At 33.1% G+C, this 20,728-nt stretch overlaps 1 long non-coding RNA gene across 2 annotated transcripts in view; it reads right to left on the bottom strand.

Annotated features, from left to right (window-relative positions):
• LOC136829440 (uncharacterized) overlaps window positions 1–20,728 on the bottom strand; it is a 180,617-nt gene that overhangs the window by 145,175 nt on the left and 14,714 nt on the right. For both annotated transcript variants that reach the window (XR_010850385.1, XR_010850384.1), the window contains exon 2: window positions 18,289–18,399. This is a non-coding gene — a long non-coding RNA (uncharacterized lncRNA). The remainder of the gene's footprint in view (window positions 1–18,288; window positions 18,400–20,728) is intronic.

Here is a 20,728-nt window from a genome sequence, read left to right as displayed (position 1 = left end):
TTTTTATGAGACAGTTATTGCATCTAAATTGTCCAAGATTTATTTTGTTCTTCCATATGGAATGCCTTTTCCCACAATACACAATAGAAAGGTTATTAAAGTTTCACTGTAGAGCAGTAAGACGTGGTCAAAATTAATGGTAGGTGGATAATTAATTATTTTTCTAATGATGAGTATTTCCTATGTCTTTCAGGTGGTACTGATATTGGTGTCTTCCAGACATGCTGATAGAAATTCGGAATCTATTAAAGTTTCGTATATTTGGGGAAAAGTATAATAAAAAAATTAACCAATATATCTTCTTTTTTTAATGTCACATAGAAACGCGTTCTTGTGGATGACAGTTTATTTTACTGAATTGCTGAAAGATAAAATGAAAAGCTAAAAAAAAACAAAAATGAAAATTCAACGCATCCTCTAAACCTTTTTTAGGAAGTGTTTCACAAGGGAAAACGATTAATGATTTGAGGTAAAAGGAAATGAAATTATGATAAAGACTCCAATCAGAACTCGGAGGTTATTTGGGTTAAAAATGTCCTCGTAGCAAGTTATTTTGCCATCATAACATAATTGAGACACTATTGTTCCTATCGTTGATAACAATACATCAGTAATAATAATAATAATAATAATAATAATAATAATAATAATAATAATAATAATAATATTCTCAGAAGGGAAATACGCGCTAAAAGAAATACACGATACGACACCACTAGAGTTCGGAAAGAGTACTGTAGTTTTTCCAACGCCAAACATTACATTTGCAAACGATTGCATCAGCAAAGATCTAATCCTAGCAGTTCTGTACTTCGGGGAATCGAGTACCAGCTATAGTATTATTAAGGAACCTATTTATATTGACATTAAGCTCAAAGATATTTAGAGTTTGGCAAACTATAGACAATATCAAACAAACATTTGGGAATAAAAAGAGGCAACAGAAGGAGTCAAAATTGTCATTTCCTTATTCCAGAGAAGTGGCTGAAGAAGTGAACTATCTCTTTCATAAGATAATAAACAGAAAGCGAATTCAGCATGTTTTTAAAGTGGCAAATATACAGATTAAGTAAAGTACTAAGTACAGAATAGTTAAGAAGATAAAATTCTAAATGCAATTCCTCCACATAAGAAGGTCAAATTTAATCATGAAAAATAATACCATTCGATGAAAACCTTTGAAAGGTATTATTTTTCATGAAGGACAAAAAGCAGCATATCAGATACTAGTGAAATCAAATATTACGGAATCATTCAAATAAAAATATTTGCATTATTTTCTTTTTCTGCAAATAAGTGGCGCGAGGTAATGTTGTCAGATGTCGAACAGTCACACGGAAAAATCCCCACTGATATATCAGCTTTACCTCAAATGCTGTTTCATTAATTAAGCCGAATACACAAAATGAATATGAATTATTGGTTGGCTATGCAATTAATTTAATGAAATCGTTATGCCATTAATCATATTTATTTAACTGCACCCTCTGTGTATTCAGAGCCGTCATAGTAATAAGTAATGGCTTCTGCTGGATTAAATTTTAAATGATGATTTAAATTTACATGGTGACATTGCCAGGAGAAGGCACCATATATGCCATCAGGAACTGCATTAGCTTAGGCAAGAGTAATCGTTTTATATCATTTTATTTCTTTTAGATAGATTACGAAGTAATTCTTATCAAATTTGGGGATCGAATTTCAAAATTAAGGAGAAATTACAGGTTTCAGAAGCAAATCAAAACTTTTTTTCTGGATATAAATATAATACAGTTATGATATTGGTAATATTATCAGTTAAATCAGTGTAACAACGATTATATCACTACTATAATTGCTCATCAACTTTTTTTTTAACTCACAATATATTCAATGGAAAATCACGAGACTATTTAACCAGTAATAATAATATATTACCTCACATGTAACCTGTGGTGTTCCATCTTGAAACAAGAATGAGCGAAGGTGATGCAGAATGAAGACACAAATATTGGACAATTTTCGCATAGAAACCGTATTTCCTTAATGACCAGAGTGAAAATGGTATTTTCTGTTGGTTAGTCCAATTGCGTAACATGATCGCTAAACTGTTGACCCATGCAATAAGATTCTCGTAAATTGTTTACTACTTACACCGGTCTAATATTCACGAATGTAGTCTAGTATGAGCACATTCTATAAAAAAAAACAAGAAAAAATTAATTTGTGAAGAGGAAGGGATTTTTGCTTGTCCATACTCGCTTTGATATCAATACAGTTTTACCCTTCCACTTTCGAGAGTTTTTCTCGTGAAATTAATGTTTTAGTCGTCGAAAAGCGTCTCTGAAACGCCCAGAGATTTTTGAAAGCTTAAAAATTCAGCATAAATTTATGAAATCATGTACACATCCAATCGCATAAAAGAGAGAGAAGAGTTTTTCCTGACTGCATCTTACAAGTTATTTATACCTATATTTATCATTAACAATGGAATTACCTCGGTTAATAGCCTCGCTCTAGTCATAAGCACTAGGTTTTTAAATCATGACCATGAAATGTAATTCAAGAAATGGCTTAGAGATTTATTAAGTATCTGACAATAATTAGCGTTTGTTTTACTTTTTATAATCTAAAATTTCATGAAGGCTGAATATAGTGCAAGTTCCTAAATATAACTTTCTTTACCGTTTACTTTGCTATTCTTAGAACAGAAATATTTACAATGTTTCCAGCTGTATTAGATAATTGAGATCATTTGAAAGCTGATTATGTATTATATTAATTTATATTTTTTAACAATTATTAATTTTACCCGTACCAATTTTTTTTCTCGTAAATTCAAGTTTCAAATATTTTACTTATTCTAAAGATGTGTATAAAGATATTTTTTTTTGTATTACGAGTATTTAAGAGGATTTTATAACCCAGAGAATACTTTCTGAAGCCTGGGAAATCAATTAAGTTACATCTTCGTATTAAAGGAAAATTACTCTATTCAGGTACCACACAAAGGACTACTTGCAGCTTATTTTTAGATGTGTGAATCCATTTCAAACAGAACAAGTAAAAAAATGCGCCGAAGAAACGTTTTCTGTACAGCCGCTACTGCGTATAATCAAGGCCACCGACAGTAGATCTATCTTTCGGTGGTCTCGGTATAATGCTGTATGAGCAGAGGCCATGAAACTTTAACCACGGCCCGGTGGTGGCCTAACCTATATCGTTGCCAGAAGCACGATTATGGCTAACTTTAACCTTAAATAGAATAAGAACTACTGAGGCTAGAGGGCTGCAATTTGATATGTATGATGATTGGAGGGTGGATGATCAACATACCAATTTAGCATCAGTAGTTTTTAAGATCTGAGGGCGGACAGAAAAAGTGCGGACAGAAAAAACTGCGGACGGACAGTCAAAGCCGGCACAATAGTTTTCTTTTACAGAAAACTAAAAACTAGGCATTCCAGTGATAAACTAAGACATCCTTAAGATCAATCTAAAAACAGAAACAAGTTTAAAAATGCAAAACCAATAGAAGAACAAATATAGCTGGATGGGGTTACTGATATACAGCAGAGTAGAAATGCATTTATTCGAAACTTTATGTGCTATCAATTCAACTTTTCTCTAGCACTGAAAATAAAACTTGCCTTTTTTTTCAGCGAAATTCTCTCCAATATTACAACTCTGCTATTTCTAAAATCCTGAGGTTTACATTAGACAGCACCGTAGAATTTAGACTGTAAATTCTATCTTCCCATTCATCTTCTGCCACGACACCAAGAGGTTTATATGCCCCTTTTTCTCTATGTTAAGGGGTAAAGGGGACTGCAATTTTATTTCTATTTTTGCCTTGCTGTACAAAGAAAAATTTTTAAAAATCTTTGATTAGAGCTAAACCGTTTGAATTTATATATTCTGAATCCCTGACGATTCTATTCTCTTCGACTACTGACAGAATCTCTTCTAAACTTATGAGACCTTTTTCTGTTTCTTTTGACCATGTAAAGTCCCTCGGAGCTCTGAGTAAGCATTCTTTCTCGATTTACCATATTTTTTTCTCAGGTGGCGTAATCATGATAGAAAGATTATTCACCTTAATGCACCCCTTCCTTTATCTAGATGTTCTTATTTTATCGAAGCCTAACAAACATGACTCATAAATATAACAGGTCATCCAGTGATGTCTGGCCGCAAAGCGTAAATCACTTTCAACATGGGTGCGAAATCCTAATTTGCATAAGGATTAATATGAGGTCGACAAAAATAATTTAATCTTATATATATCCCACATGCAAATTATTAAATAATTTTGTAATGGGGCTCGAGGGAAAAATTTATTTTAGGTTATGCTTGTTTTCCATTATGGCCGAAATGTCACGTAACAATGGCGTCATCACTTGCGTGTCCTGTGGCTGTCATTTAACAAAATACTATTGGTTTGACTCCACGTGTGTGTGAAAAGTGAATTCGATATTAATGGGTATCTTGGGCTTAATATTTAAGAGGTTAAAAATGTCACATATGAATTAGTGGCAGAAAGCCTCTAGAAATATCCACGTGTCATCAAATTCATGCCCCACTTATTATGATGTTGATGGATTAATATCGAGTCTACAGACAGAACCAGAATTCGACAGAAATGTATACAGTAAAACATTAATCATATCTCTCTCTCTCTCTCTCTCTCTCTCTCTCTCTCTCTCTCTCTCTCTCTCTCTCTCTCTCTCTATCTCTATATATATATATATATATATATATATATATATATATATATATATATATATATATATATATAGTACATACATACCCTGTCACGTCTCTATCAAACTCACAAGATATATATATATATATATATATATATATATATATATATATATATATATATATATATATATATATAAGACCCTGTCTCGTCTCTATTGGTCAAGACATTATATATTTTATATATATATATATATATATATATATATATATATATATATATATATATATATATATATATATATATATATTAATTCTTACTGGTCATTTTTATTCATATGTAATTGATAACTTTGTCTTAACTATAAAGCCTTTTTTAATACGCTTGATCCAAGTGCAAGAAATAATCACATAATCACAACGTGGTCACAATTTGACTATGGGACCCGGGTTCATTTCCCGCTGCCGGACATTATAATTTCTTCATATTTCTTGCACTTAGATCTTAAGACTTTGTAGCGACAAGCCTATCCAAAAAAGTGCGAAGAATTCGAGAAGTTCAGAGGGCATTGTGGTTATTACAATTACATATGTATCTGATAAAAAGTGACCAGTAGATTCTACACACACACACACACACAAACACAAACACACACACACACACACACATATATATATATATATATATATATATATATATATATATATATATATATATATATATATATATATACTATGTTCTGATATATAGCTTATGATTAAGCGAACTTCATTTGCTGAGTAAATGAAAGATGAAATAACAAAGATTTTGCATCCTACCCATTTCATTCATCATTGCCTTTTCTTCCTTTGCTCAGGTAGGCGTGAAAGAGCAGGGAGAATCTGGGAGTTTCATCATTTGAGTAATTAAAAGATGTAGAGAACAGAAGATTTTGCATCCTACCCATATTATATATCATTATATATATATATATATATATATATATATAGTATGCAGGGAGAATCTATATATATATATATATATATATATATAGAGATATATATAGATATATATGTAGTATATATATATATATATATATATATATATATATATATATATATATATATATATATATATATATATATATATATATATATATATATATATGTATGTGTATATATACATATATATATATATATATATATATATATATATATATATATATATATATATATATATTTATATATATATATATATATATATATATATATATATATATATATATGTATATATATATATATATATATATATATATATATATTCTGTTGTGACGCATCATTGTGGAAATTTCCTTGCTAATTTAATATAAAAGTCAAATTTTTCCAACAGTGATACTCTGCCGACTGACTTTACTAAATAACATATAACATATATCTGATCCTGTAAAAGATAAATGATAATAGAGACAGCACTTTTGATTCTAAATAATCAGGTCTTTGTTTTCTAGAGAATATATTATTTTTTTTTATTAATCAGTGACGAGATTTAACTATATCTGATGCGGAACAGAAAATAGATCTTTCCCACAAACGCTTTTCCAGTAATTGAATAGGACACATGATTAGGTAAAATATATAATTACATTATAAGCAACTGGATATACTATAAATGTAACAGAATAGAGTATTTATCATAAATGTGTCCTGTAAATATATCCGATGTTTATTCGCACCTCTCATAATAATAAAATGATTGTTAGTTTGCTTTTGAAAGTTGGTTATAGGGTATATTATCACATTTTTCGTATAAGTCTCCGGCTATTACAAAGAAAAGCAAGCACGCATTATTTTTTTTCGTTTTTGGAGGAGAATTAGACATAACTTTTTTTAATAATTTTTAAATTAAACTTAGATAAATTGAAGAATAGAAGAAAAACTCTGGAACTTGACTTCAGTGACATTAAATTAAAGCAAGTATAAAATGCGCCGAAGTTTCTTCGGCGCAATCGATTTTCTGTACAGCGTATAATGCTTTATAAAGCTATCACTATCAGCTACCACCGGCCAGTGTTCAGTTGCTCCCCAGATGCGGTCACGTGAAGGTGCGTCGCACGCCTCCGGAAAGCGCTGCCAGACGCACGATCCACAGCTAATCTTAACCCTAAATAAAATAAAAACTACGGAGGCTATACGGTTGAAATTTGGTGTTTGATGGTTGGAGGGTGGATGATCAATATGCCAATTTGCAGCCCTCTAGCCTCAGAAGTTTTTAAGATCTGAGGGCGGACAGACAGACAAAGCCGTCACAATAGTTTTCTTTTACGGAAAAATAAAAAAAGTTGCTTAAAATGTATTTAATAAGAAATCAAAAGGAAGACGATGCAACTGCTAATATTTAGCTCAGTGCAGATCAGAAAAGGGACAAACATAAGATAAAATTCATAGAAAAACCTTTTAATTAATAATTGGAATGTCATCCTGATTTCTCTGAATGAATGTTTTCACATAAAATATATTCACGGAAATTGCTTTCCCGATTACCTTGCTGAAAGTGCGCGAAAGTATTCCGCCACGAATATATATATATTTCGCAGCGATTTGATCAAAGTTGATGGACAACTAAGGTACTATCTCTTTAAGTTCGCTTTTACAGGAAAACGTTTTATCCTTTTCATTTCCAACACTTTTGGATAGGATTTTTTATTTATGGCTTCCTTTTTTATAAAATGGAGAGTGTCCATGAAACTCCTTCTTTCATTGTAGTTTGAATTTCTGACTGTTTCAAAGGGTCAGACTTGTGATGTCCATCGAGCACTTTAATTGAACTAAAAATATTCTCCTTGCATTTTAATACATTTTTATCTATTTATTAATTTATTAATTTACTCTTTATTTTTTAACAAGTGGGGTCTCTTCTGTCTGTATTTCCCTTTATTTCTTCCTAATGAACACCATATTCTTTGGAAGCTTGAATTACAAATCAATAGCCACTGCGGCCTTGTTCCAGATGAATAGGTTTCATCTTCTGAATATAATAATAATAATAATAATAATAATAATAATAATAATAATAATAATAATAATAATAATAATAATAATAATAATAATATTAATAATATTATTATTATTATTATTATTATTATTATTATTATTATTATTATTATTATTATTATTAACTAAAAACTTAAATAAAATAAAACTATCAAGTATAAGGGTTGCAATTTGGTATGTTTGATGGTTGGAGGGTGGATGATAAACATAGCAATTTGCAGCCCTCTAGCCTCAGTAGTTTTTAAGATCTGAGGGCGGACGGACAGACAAAGCCGGCACAGTAGTTTTCTTTTACATAAAACTAAAAGTTGACTGCGCAACTCGTTCGGGGCATCGACAACGCCAACGAAGAAACCCTGTCCAAACGACCGAGACCTTGAACCGTCGACGAATGAGCAAACGCTATCTATAGCATTAGAACAGAATAGAACATAAAGAATTTAGGCCAGAGGCCAAGCGCTGGGACCTATGAGGTCATTCAGCGCTGAAAGGGAAATTGACAGTAAATACTGTAGGTTTGAAAGGCGTAACAGGAGGAGAACCTAGCAGTTGGGAGAAGGTGGAAAGTCGGATGGAAGAAAGATATGAACGAAGGTATAGTAAAAGAATGAAAAAGGTTACAGCTAGGGGCCGAAGGGACGCTGCAAAGACCCTTAAGTAATGCCTACAGTGCACACTACCCCCCTACGGAGACTATCCATTGCTCTGTTATGGATGAGAGCTCTTCGACTCTCTGAAGTAGATACCCGACACAGCATTGTTTGCTTAGAGCTTATCAATGCGACTGATATCGTTTTGGGATGAAGAAGCAGTTTGAGTAACGGGACTAGCGAACATTCTTACCAGAAATGTATATGATCGGAGAATAATCTCAAGATATTTTTAACTTATTTCCAGAATAATCCAGGCAATTTCTTCCGCAGAGTAGTAATCAAAGATAAAACGATAGGTAACGGCTTTGAAATTAATTCAAACATTTAAAGCCAGCAAAGGAAAAATAAGAATTTTCCATCTCCAATAACAATTTTAGAGAGCAAAGTGTGTTAGCAAGGTGATTGCACGTCTTGTCGATGTTACTAGACGTTTTCTATAACTACTGTATGTATGAGTGATGATATATATATATATTTTTTTTTACAAAATCTGATTTAAAACGTAAACTCTTTTTGGGGAACCATGGGGAACCCGTCATTCTTATTATTAGGTCAATCCGTATCTACAACATTATTTTATATTTAAAAAAGGAAAATATTAAAAAAGGGTAAATATGACATTTGCTGACTCAAGACTCCATAAAAATGCTTATGAAAGAAAATCAGTGTTCCTAAGATAAAGTTCACAAAGGAAGTACTACACAACAAACAAAAATCAAGCATAAAAATGACATTGGGACTAGTTAAAAAACAAGAGCATCATAAAAAAAGTTACTGATATACAATCGAACAGAAATATCCTTATTTGAACAAGCAACATCTTTTAAGAAAACTTTTTTCTTCCTTTCCTTAAAAATACGACTATACATTTTCCAGGTACTCTCCAACATAACTCCTGGATCTTTTTAAAACACCAAGACCTATATTTGACTACACCGTCAATCCCAGGTGGCAAAATTTTTGTTTCCCATTTATCCCCATCCGAGAAGCTCAAGAATTTATTTACATTCTTTATTTACATTCTCCCTTCACTGCTCCCCTTGTCTACGTCTGTAAAGTACATAACGGATAGGTATCTTTTTCAAGTTGTTAAAAAAAAAAGTTGATTTATACCTGTACAGTTTGTATTTGCATTTTGAGTCCTTTAGCGATATATCCTATCTAGGCTACATCCATAAACAAGTAAAAAATGCGCCGAAGTTTCTTCGCCGCAATGGAGTTTTCTGTACATCGTATAATGCAAGCCAACAAAAATAGATCTACCTTTCGGTGGTCTCGGTATAATGCTGTTTGAGCCGTGGTCCATGAAACTTTAACCACGGCCCGGTGGTGGCAAACCCTTTATCGTTGCCAGAAGCACGATTATGACTAACTTTAACCTTAAATAAAATAAAAACTACTAAGGCTAGAGGGCTGCAATTTGGTATGGTTGATGATTGGAGAGTGGATGACCAACATACCAATTTGCATTTCTCTAGACCCAGTAGTTTTTAAGATCTGAGTGGGGAGAGAAAAAGTGAGGACAGAATAAAGTGCGGACGGACAGACAAAGCCAGCAGAATAGTTTTCTTTTCAGAAAACTGAAATGAAACATGTAATTAGAGTTTGTTTCATTTCAGTACGACGTTTGTTTTGTTTTTGTTTTTTTTTTTTTTGCTTAGAAATAGCAATCGTAATTGCAGACATTTCCAGTATTGTCACTGACGACATTACAGAATATTAGCATTTCGGAATGGCAAGATCAAATGGGAATTCTAAAAAATATTTACATTTCTTTATGACAGATTTTAGGCCGTAAAAGAATAAGAATTGTTTGACATGAAAAATTTGAATAATGTAAAAGCGCCCATCCTGTTTTTAACTATTAGTGAGATATCGGATATAGGTAGGCAAAATAACTTGTTTCTTTTATTATATTTTTACCTTATGATTAGAAAACTCATAAAAGTCTATTAAAAAGTAATTATATATATATATATATATATATATATATATATATATATATATATATATATATATATATATATATATATATGTGTGTGTGTGTGTGTGTATGTGTGTATAATTACTTTTTATATATATATATATATATATATATATATATATATATTATATATATATATATATATATATATATATATATATATATATATATATATATATATATATATATATATATATATATATATATATATATATATATATATATATATATATATATATATATATATATATAGTCTTTTTTGATTAAATTTTCATCCAGGTTTCCTATTTTTACCCATATTATCTTTTTCATTCCGTTTTCAATTCAAAAGACAACAGCGCTTAATACTCCCACACAAAGAGAACTGTATTATTTCCTGGACCACCTGAGTACGCAATATATATTTTAAAGAATAACAAAAAACAAATTCAACACGGAAAATTTGTTTTCTCGACCCACATAACAGAAAAATGAATATACTTGGGAAACCGTTTGCAATCAAATGCATTTTCGCCAGCCTCAATAATCAGTTCCACTTAATTAAGATAAAATATAAACATTCCTCCAGCAATTTTTGAAAAATACAAAAAAAAAAGATTTCTATATTGTTAAATGCCTTTGTTTTCTAGAGATATCAATTGTACAAGAAATGAGCGACTTTTCGCTTCTCTATGTTGGGACTTTCGTTATAAATGTTCCATGAATAGAATTAGTCATATAATTTCGCGTATCATCACCTGAAAAATGTTAAACCTCTCATTCTGTTGTAGGAGATCTGCACATGCGCCCTACTTCTCTGGTGGCGAATTTCTTATTCCTCTCCTCACTTCAGCTGACATATTTCCAAAATGATAAATGACTTTAAATCTTGATATCTGTGGATCTACGTATCCTTTATTTTTTCAAAATATAAAACATTACTAGTGTGTTCAGACGAAAAAGAGATAAAATCAATTTATTTAAATTAATGAAAATGAAAACTTTTACCCAATTTAGTTTGGAATACCAGCATCTGTGAATGCACAGCTTCAGTGAGACAGACCAAAATAATGATCTTTCCAGTATGTCTAACAAGGTTGCATCAAATGGATGTCAATCGTGGTAAGAAATGTAATAATAGCATAAAGGATTGATTTCTGAAGACGGTAAAGATTATTATGAACACCAGTAGCAACACATAAATCGATCATAAAAATTGCCAACGGCCATTCAGTGAGAAATAAAGATGTTAAGGGCAGTGGGAGAAATTTAATATGTTCCTACTAAATGATTTTTGGCACTCCCCACATAGTGATGGTGAATAACTTAACGTTGATCACTGCGAGAAATAAAATACTTATAAATTCTTGAGCTGGTATTAAAGTGTAAAAACTTACACAGTTTATTTGAGTAATAACTAAGTCGTATTACTACCCATTTTAAACCCCAGGATCTGTAAAGCTATAAAGATAAGAATTTATTTTTTGTTTGCCACAGATTAGATGCCTGCATGTGCACACTGCAGTTCAAGTAAGGATTATCATGAAAATTAGAATTCTGAATAAAATAGTTAAAAATATAAACACGAAAATGCTGTAATAAAGTACCTGAGCCAACTGAGCTCTACAGTATCCCAGATATTAACCCAATACAGTTTCGTTTGTCAGAATAAGATGGATAGCTCATTAGGATACTAAGAATTCGCCTAATACTATCTACATAATTCCCTGATATTTTTCCTTTTATTGTTTCCTCGGAACTATTCCATTACGAAATAGTGGTTTAAACCAAAGGTCGGAATAACAAGTAAAGAAAAAAAGAAAGTAACCTGCATAAATATGAGAATAGAGATCATCGTAACGCATCCCCTCAGACCTTAGAAACCATAAAAACAAATAAACAAACATATTCAACACACAAAAACCCGAAGTTCTACTTTCGCGCCCAAACAACCAAACCCACGAAGCGCGCCCGGCGCCCAATCAAAAGTAGCCACTTAAACAAAACACACACCCTCCCCAAATCACTCTTCGATTTGCAATAAGAAGATTATTGTACGCACCTCTGCACCCACCACCACCTCGAGGCGGAGGAATCAATAGTTCGATATCGTTCCCTGGATTCCTACACTTCATACACACGGCGCCAGACAATGAAACCTCAATGAGACATGCCAACAGAACTCCCGAGGAAAAGCCTTGGATACCTTCGTCGTCATTATTATGATTCGCGTTATAATGACGGTGGTGCTTTTGTTTAGTAGCAGGGCGAAGGTAGTTGCAGCAATTTGGAGAAGCGTGTTATTGCTGTTATCATCACCATCATTATTATCATTATTATTGTTATGCTAGGTTTTCGGACCGGAAAATGTATTACCGTAGTTGTGATAATGTTCAGAGGCATATTATTATTATTATTATTATTATTATTATTATTATTATTATTATTATTATTATTATTTCATTTCTCACGTTGGAAAATGTATGGGAAAAAATATTCCAGTAATCAATCAAATTTTGTACCAAAAATCTGTGAGCAATGTTGCCATAATAGCTGACCTTAGCTAAATTTTTAAAGCTAAAAATTAAATAAAAATCTCATTAAAAAAATCCAGCTATAATTATAGCTAGGAAAGACTTTTAAAGGTATAGAAAAAAATTTACAAAAAAAAGAATCCCCACTTATGTCATTTATATGGTGAATCCTGTAGCCATTTGTGGAGATGTAATTTCCTTTATTTGACCCTTTCATTGTTTACTAATATACTGTTAGTTTTTCTTTGTTATGTAACTTTTGTTTTTAATTTCCTATTCGCAACTACTGAAATTCAAGTCATTATACTGAGTTGGTTAAGTAAATGTAAGAATTAGGGAATATCTACGCATTAAGTACATTTTCATTTCTTTGTTCTCATTAACCTATTAGCAAGTGTTTGTCATTCCTCTGACGCACAGGCCTAAATATACCGTTGACATAAATTATCAACATGGGAAATTAAGAAAATAACGGTAAAATAACAGTACTTAAATTATTTGTTGTCATATACCTTTAGATAATTACGTCATTCTGTGTTCCATCACCAAAAGAAATTTATTGTCATAGGAAAATCATTTAGTTTCTGTCTGCTTTTTTAGTTTTCATTAAAATATTATAGATTTATAAAACGTTTTAAAGGCAACCTTCTCTATATTTACTTCTCCTAAATTACAGAGGTTGAGGCAACAAACTGAAACGTAATGAAAGCTGTTTTTTGGTCTTCGATATGAACGTGTGACATCAGCTTTTCCCAACACGTTGAGTGAGTCACAAAGAGAAAACTTTGTTTCCTGGCAAAACATTTTATTATTCTTCTTTTCGGCTTTATTCTCTCTCTCTCTCTCTCTCTCTCTCTCTCTCTCTCTCTCTCTCTCTCTCTCTCTCTCTCTCTCATGTCCGGAGTTTTCGGGAACAGGAGTTTTGCAAACAATGTTTATTCAGTTTAAGCAGCTGTACGTTACGACTGGCATTAAGAAAGACTGACATATAAATAACTAAATAGCTAAATATATAACAACATATTAATCTCTTGAACCCGGATATGAAGTTATATACGCTGCCGAAGAATATTATTTGCGTAACAAATTCAGTGTCATACGTAAAATATTTTACCCTTGTTAGTCAGGAAGATAACTTTCTCTACAGCATAACGAAAAGTAAGATAATGGAAATTAAATTCTCAGTTTGATAGAAGATCATTTTACTGAAAAAGGCTATTTCTAGGACGCCATATTTATCCTACACACCACAATAACCTTCCCTAGTATTGAACCTCTAAGGCACTTATACAAAAAAAAAAAGAATAAAATCTGGTACAAAGATTGTCCCTGTGGATATCAAACATTCCCAAAATCCGCATGGCTGTCTGTCTCCTTCCCACAACTCTACACCTACATAAGTACCCGTCAGTCTCCCAGAACATCACTCAGACTACTTCAAAAGGCCCTGTCGAGACTCCTCTTTCCCTTCTCGGTTGGCTGCTGACAAACATGAATTATTCCCTTCTGTGATGTTCCCCTTCTGCTTGGGAAACTTATCCCTCTCTTCCCTTAGTGTATGCTAATTATATTCTTCAACTGATATTCATTATAATTCTTAATAAACTTTCAAGGTATTATGAACTATAATATCTAGTTATAAATTAAAAATAACAATGAGGTCATTCTCTTTGGATCTGATATTTCCACATTTATATAACCGCTAATTTTTCATATTTCCCAACAAAGAGAATATTCAGAAAAGGTTGTAGCGATAATCATTTCAAATGAAAATTGGAAACTGAAATGAAATAATATAGGTGAAATGGAAATATAATAATTATTTCTTGTTGGCAGCATAATACCAGAAAATAAATTGTTTTTTTAAATTCATACGAAGATTTATGGTGACCTGAAAGTGCCTCATTTATGTTAGGCAACGTATCTGATACGTTATTATTAAATTTTCATATACACACGTGCAAAGTGTAGACAGAAAACTAGGAAAAGCGGCACACGCACAGACACACAGCCACACACACACACATATATATATATATATATATACACACATATATATATATATATATATATATATATATATATATATATATATATATATATATATATATATATATACATACACATATACATACATATATATATATATGTGTGTGTGATTACACAGGATTGCGATTAGATAATTTATGTACACAACAATGTAATTATATCAATTTTATCGCTGAACAAACTTACACTACGCTCTGCAAATTCCAGTAGTTTGTACAATAGTCATTTTTGTAAGCCAATGGTTACGTGCATATATTACTGTGGCTGGGTAATCATTTACATTCATTATTATTATTATTCAGAAGATGAACCCTATTCATATGGAACAAGCCCACAGAAGCTACTGATTTGAAATTCAAGCTTCCAAAGAATATGGTGTTCATTAGGAAGAAGTAAGAGGAGGTAAAGGGGAATACAGAAAAAAGAGAAGTCGCGTATTAAAAAAGAAAAAATAAATTAATAAATTAATAAGTATATAAAAATGTATACAAATTAATAATATAGGTAAAAAATTATTAAAGTTTAAGGAGAATAGTATTAGGGAAGTAATGCATTGCATCTTCGCTGTAGCTTTTGGAGTTCCAATTGCACGAGATCCTCAGGGAGACTGTTCCATAGTCCAACGGTGTGAGGAATAAAGGACCTCTGGAACTGAGAAGTTCGACAGCGAGACACATTTGCTGCATATTGATGCTGCTGTTCAGCGAATCTGGTTGCTCTCGGCACGAAAAGGGGATCAGGTATCAATTGTGAAAATGAAAGATCTCTATCAAAATACAACTTATGAAAAAGTGACAAACAAGAAACCATCTGCCGATGGTCCAAGTCACAACTCCTAATATTAGGAAACAGAAACCTACCACCACGAACCACTCTACCTAAAAGAGATAAATCTCTAGCAGAAGCAGTCATTCACACCGGACAACAGTATTTTAGTAAAGAAGCACAAATGAGTTAAAACAGGTTGCACTAATTTTATCACTGTCATAAATATATGAGGCCTTACAAACAATACCTATATTTCGTGCGGCATTTGCTGAAACTCTCATTAAATGTTTCTCAAAAATAAGACGCGAGTCAAAAGTTATACCTAGAATAGTTTAAGCTTCAGACTCACTCAGCAAAGTCCCATCCGCCTGAAGGGGAGGATTGGGTGGAAAATCTGTGCGAGATCTGCTAATCTATAGTGTTTTCGTTTTACTGGAATTCAAACTCATACCCCACCGACTACACCATTCACTGACCCGGTCCGTCTCGACTGAGGCTGCGGGCAGCTTCATTTCTCATAAGTGGAGACTTTACTAGCCCACAAGTGTTGCATCATCGGCATGCTGAACAAACTTGTTTTCCAGGCCAACAACCATATCGCTCGTATACACCTAAAATACTAGTGAACCAAGAACACTACCCTGTGGAACCCAGGAAACAGTAGGTCTTGGTTAAATAAAGATCCCATCACCAGCAACTCGCTGCTCCCTACCTGTAAGGAAATCTTGAAATAATCCTAAAACATATCCACCCACTCCAAGATTCTGAAGTTTATAAAAAGTGCCTTATGATTTACGAAGTCGAAAGCAGCACTAAAATCTATTTGCACTCAAAACCCTTATCAAGGTTCTCTTGCAAATGGCATGTCAAATCTAAAAGAGCACCAAAGGTACCCAACTGCTTTCTGTATGCATACTGACTAGCAGCTAACAATCCTTTAGATTGCACATACTCATATAATGGATTAAAAATAAGTTTTTCAGCAACTTTGGAGAGTACTGGGAGAATAGGAATTGCCCTGAAGTTACTGCAGTCTGCAGATATGCCACCCTTTGGAACAGGTACTGTATTACTAAGCTTGTGCTCATCCGCAAAGATACTACGTCGACATAAAAATCCAGACGCCGGTTAAGAAAATGCACACTCGTGCCTGTTTGTGTCAGCAGCGAAGTCTATGGGGCATATTCATGTAAGAGCAGCCGCTCCTTAAACATAAATCACACCTAATATAATATAAATATTATGGAACCTCCATCTTTATGTTTTTCTGCACATAGAAAAGTAGAGGCGAAAGGGGAAAAGGCAGTTAGATTAAAGGTTCACTGATAAAGTAGAAGCAAATTGTTAAAAAATGATGTGTAAGGTGAAATTAACTGATATTCTATCTGGGAAGATTTGTATGAATGGATTCTTTTTTTATGTTTGCCCTAGGAATTTAGAAGCAATCCATTTTATTAAACAAAAAGAATTTTATTTAATAAAATTTGAGGTCACACGCGAGATGCATAAATTCAGAAAATCAAAATCAATTTTCTCTCTCTCTCTCTCTCTCTCTCTCTCTCTCTCTCTCTCTCTCTCTCTCCTTTAAGAATCTATTTTGAGTGATGCGTTGTTACGAGTGGCAGGTGTGTGTGTGTGTGTATGTGTGTGTGTGTGTATCTTTTCTGGAGCCGTATGGTTTCATTGTTCACTCTTTTATGTGCCTAGAGAACTATAGATCTGCGGTATCGATTGGCGTCACGTATTGTACGTTTGGACAGGTGCGTTTTCTGGAATTGCAGGTGTATTGATTTACCTCCTCCGCGCTTTGTTAAGAATAGATTTCTTTCACCTACAAAATTCCATAGAGGAAAAGGACTGATGATTTCCGATTACATTAAATACTGTAGTAGTTTCACACCTATTCTAATCGTTTCAATGTCTCTCATTTATTTTGTCTTTCCTTTTTGGGCAGACGCGCATTTTGTCCTCCATAACTGAATTAAAAGTTGTGGAGTCGATGATATGATGATGTTGACGAAAGGGAGGGTAGGCAAGACTGGGCCATCAACTTAGATATTAGTGATACTTTAAATTTCCCCCTTAAAATTCAACCCTTCGAGGTACTAACCGTTATTTTGTTTTTGCTTTTATTTCATCTGTATACCTTACCGATTTCGTTGATAACGACCAAAATTTAAATTGTGAATTTATCGAATTATAGCTGACTTATTTTTGAGATGCAGAAAATATTATCCTTTTATCATTTCAAACTCTCCGAGAATTTTAGGGAGTTCCTCTCTCTTGCTAGGTGAAGCAACTTCATTCGACTTGACTTTATTTATCACTAGAGGAAATGAGAAACAAATCAGACTATAAGAGTTCGTAACTAAGTCCAACTTTGTGTTACCTTTGTGAATGTCATATGTTTATTTATGGACCTGGAGTAGCTAATATACGTTATACAAAGGAAAAAAATATTTTCACGCAAATGTGAAAATTCTATTTCATATTCCAGTCTCAATAAAAAAAAAATATGACCTAACCTATATCTCTACTGCGAAATGCAGGAAAACAGAAACAGACTCGAAATATAAGGACTATCTATGAGAAATACGGGATTAAATACCTTAATATACTGGGAGATTCTGGAACAGACGAAACATCCAATAAACTGGTGAAAATGGTGTTCTTTCTAGCCTTAACGAACAATCACTCGACTGTCCTTGCACAAAGGTCCCTGTGAGGTAAACAATACAGAAAAAAAATTGTTAGGACACTGGATGAAAACAACAGTGAAAACGAAACCAATCACTCCTACAAAATCGAGATGTTTTGTTTTTCCTTGAAGTGAGATGGACTTTAAAGAAAAGAAATTACTAAAGGATATTTTGCTACTGAAACATTTGAACAGGAATACTGCTAAATGGTGTCTAGATATTAGTTATTTTTGACATGCGATTGAAGTTGAATATAGAATGCAGCATACGTAATTAGGTATACACAAATATTAACCCACATCGTCGTTTGATATCTAGTTCACTATACAGCTGGAAAAACTTACAGCAAAGCACACTTATAATTGATAAGTGCTGCTTCGTCAGCGGTAGGATTCGAACCGCTAAAAGAAAAGAAAAGTATAGTAAAACACCGTGCAAAATAATGGTTTCTTATATTATGAAGAGTGATGTTGTGGCCATTGAGCATAACGCTGATGCTTTAATTGCAAAACGAATAGCTCCCATTAACACTAGAAATAACACCAGAAAAAAAATATATATACATATATAATATTATATTTATGTATATATGTATACATAAATATATATAAATAATATTGTGTGTTACAGAAGATTATTCATAAGAGTATTCATAAAAATTATCCATGATTCTATCATAAAGACTACGATGCGTGACCTTGCGGATTTGAGTCAGAGAGAGAGAGAGAGAGAGAGAGAGAGAAAGTGGGCAATGTTGGTCAAGCGCTAAAGGCAAAACAAAAGTTTATTAATGGCTTTCGAAACGATTTCGTTGCCGGATAGAAACAAGCAAACGTCATCATTCTAGAGCATAAAGGAAAGGCGAGAGGTTATGAACACACCTTGCAAACCGGCTGCTAAGACCTTGAGGGTGAGAGAAAGAAAATGGTGAACAGAAAATGGTGAGCAGAACAGTGAAAAGTGGAGCATGTAAGAGATGGTGAACAGTGACATAGTCGACACACCTCAAACTATGACGTAACAGTCGTCATCAGCAAAAACACTACAAAAGGGAGAAAGAGGAGAAGGAGAGCCAGTACAGTCAAAGTTAGAGTAGAGGACAGTCAAGGTCTGTTGCAATCAAGTACAGTCAAAGTTAGAGTAGAGAACAGTCAAAGTCTGTTGCAGTCCAGTACAGTCAAAGTTAGAGTAAAGGACAGTCAAAGTCTGTTGCAGTCAAGTTCAGTCAAAGTTAGAGTAGAGGACAGTCAAAGTCTGTTGCAGTCAAGTACAGTCAAAGTTAGAGTAGACGACAGTCAAAGTCTGTTGCAGTCAAGTACAGTCAAAGTTAGACTAAAGGACAGACAAAATCTGTTGCAGTCAAGTACGGTCAAAGTTAGACTAAAGGACAGACAAAATCTGTTGCAGTCAAGTAGAGTCAAAGTTAGAGTAAAGGACAGACAAAACCTGTTGCAGTCAAGTAGAGTCAAAGTTAGAGTAGAGAACAGTCAAAGTCTGTTGCAGTCAAGTAGAGTCAAAGTTAGAGTAGAGGACAGTCAAAGTCTGTTGCAGTCAAGTACAGTCAAAGTTCGAGTAGAGGACAGTCAAAGTCTGTTCCAGTCAAGTAGAGTCAAAGTTAGAGTAGAGGACAGTCAAAGTCTGTTGCAGTCAAGTACAGTCAAAGTTAGGGTAGAGGACAGTCAAAGTCTGTTGCAGTCAAGTACAGTCAGTACAGTCAAAGTTAGAGTAGAGGGCAGTCAAAGTCTGTTGCAGTCAAGTACAGTCAAATTAGGGTAGAGGACGGTCAAAGTCTGTTGCAGTCAAGTACGGTCAAAGTTAAAGTAGAGGACAGTCAAAGTCTGTTGCAGTCAAGTACAGTCAAAGTTAGAGTAGAGGACAATCAAAGTCTGTTGCAGTCATGTACGGTCAAAGTTAGAGTAGAGGGCAGTCAAAGTCTGTTGCAGTCAAGTACAGTCAAATTAGGGTAGAGGACAGTCAAAGTGTGAGATTGAAACGTTAATGTGAGAGAACGAAGAATCATATAGGGCTGAATGACCCTAAATTGATAAGATAATTGTTACTGCATGGTGTACAGTATGTTAGAAAATTTCATTACCTTATTAACTGTGTTAAGGCACCAGAGAGAGAGAGAGAGAGAGAGAGAGAGAGAGAGAGAGAGAGAGAGAGAGAGAGAGAGAGAGAGAGAGAGAGAGAGAGAGACTTGCTTAAAATAACTTTAATTCTACAGATGGAAGCGTGCGCGAGCCCATGAAAGTTTGTTCCTAAATTTCAATTTTCCAACAAAAATTAAGCAATTTATTTCTGTACTTTAAACAGTATATAAGTGTATAATCATATCAATTTCATGGC

This window comes from Macrobrachium rosenbergii, chromosome 44 (genome assembly GCF_040412425.1).
Source record: "Macrobrachium rosenbergii isolate ZJJX-2024 chromosome 44, ASM4041242v1, whole genome shotgun sequence".
Lineage (NCBI taxonomy): Eukaryota > Metazoa > Arthropoda > Malacostraca > Decapoda > Palaemonidae > Macrobrachium > Macrobrachium rosenbergii.
The sequence above is the reverse complement of the archived record's forward strand: the minus strand, read 5'-3'. Positions and strand labels throughout refer to the sequence as shown.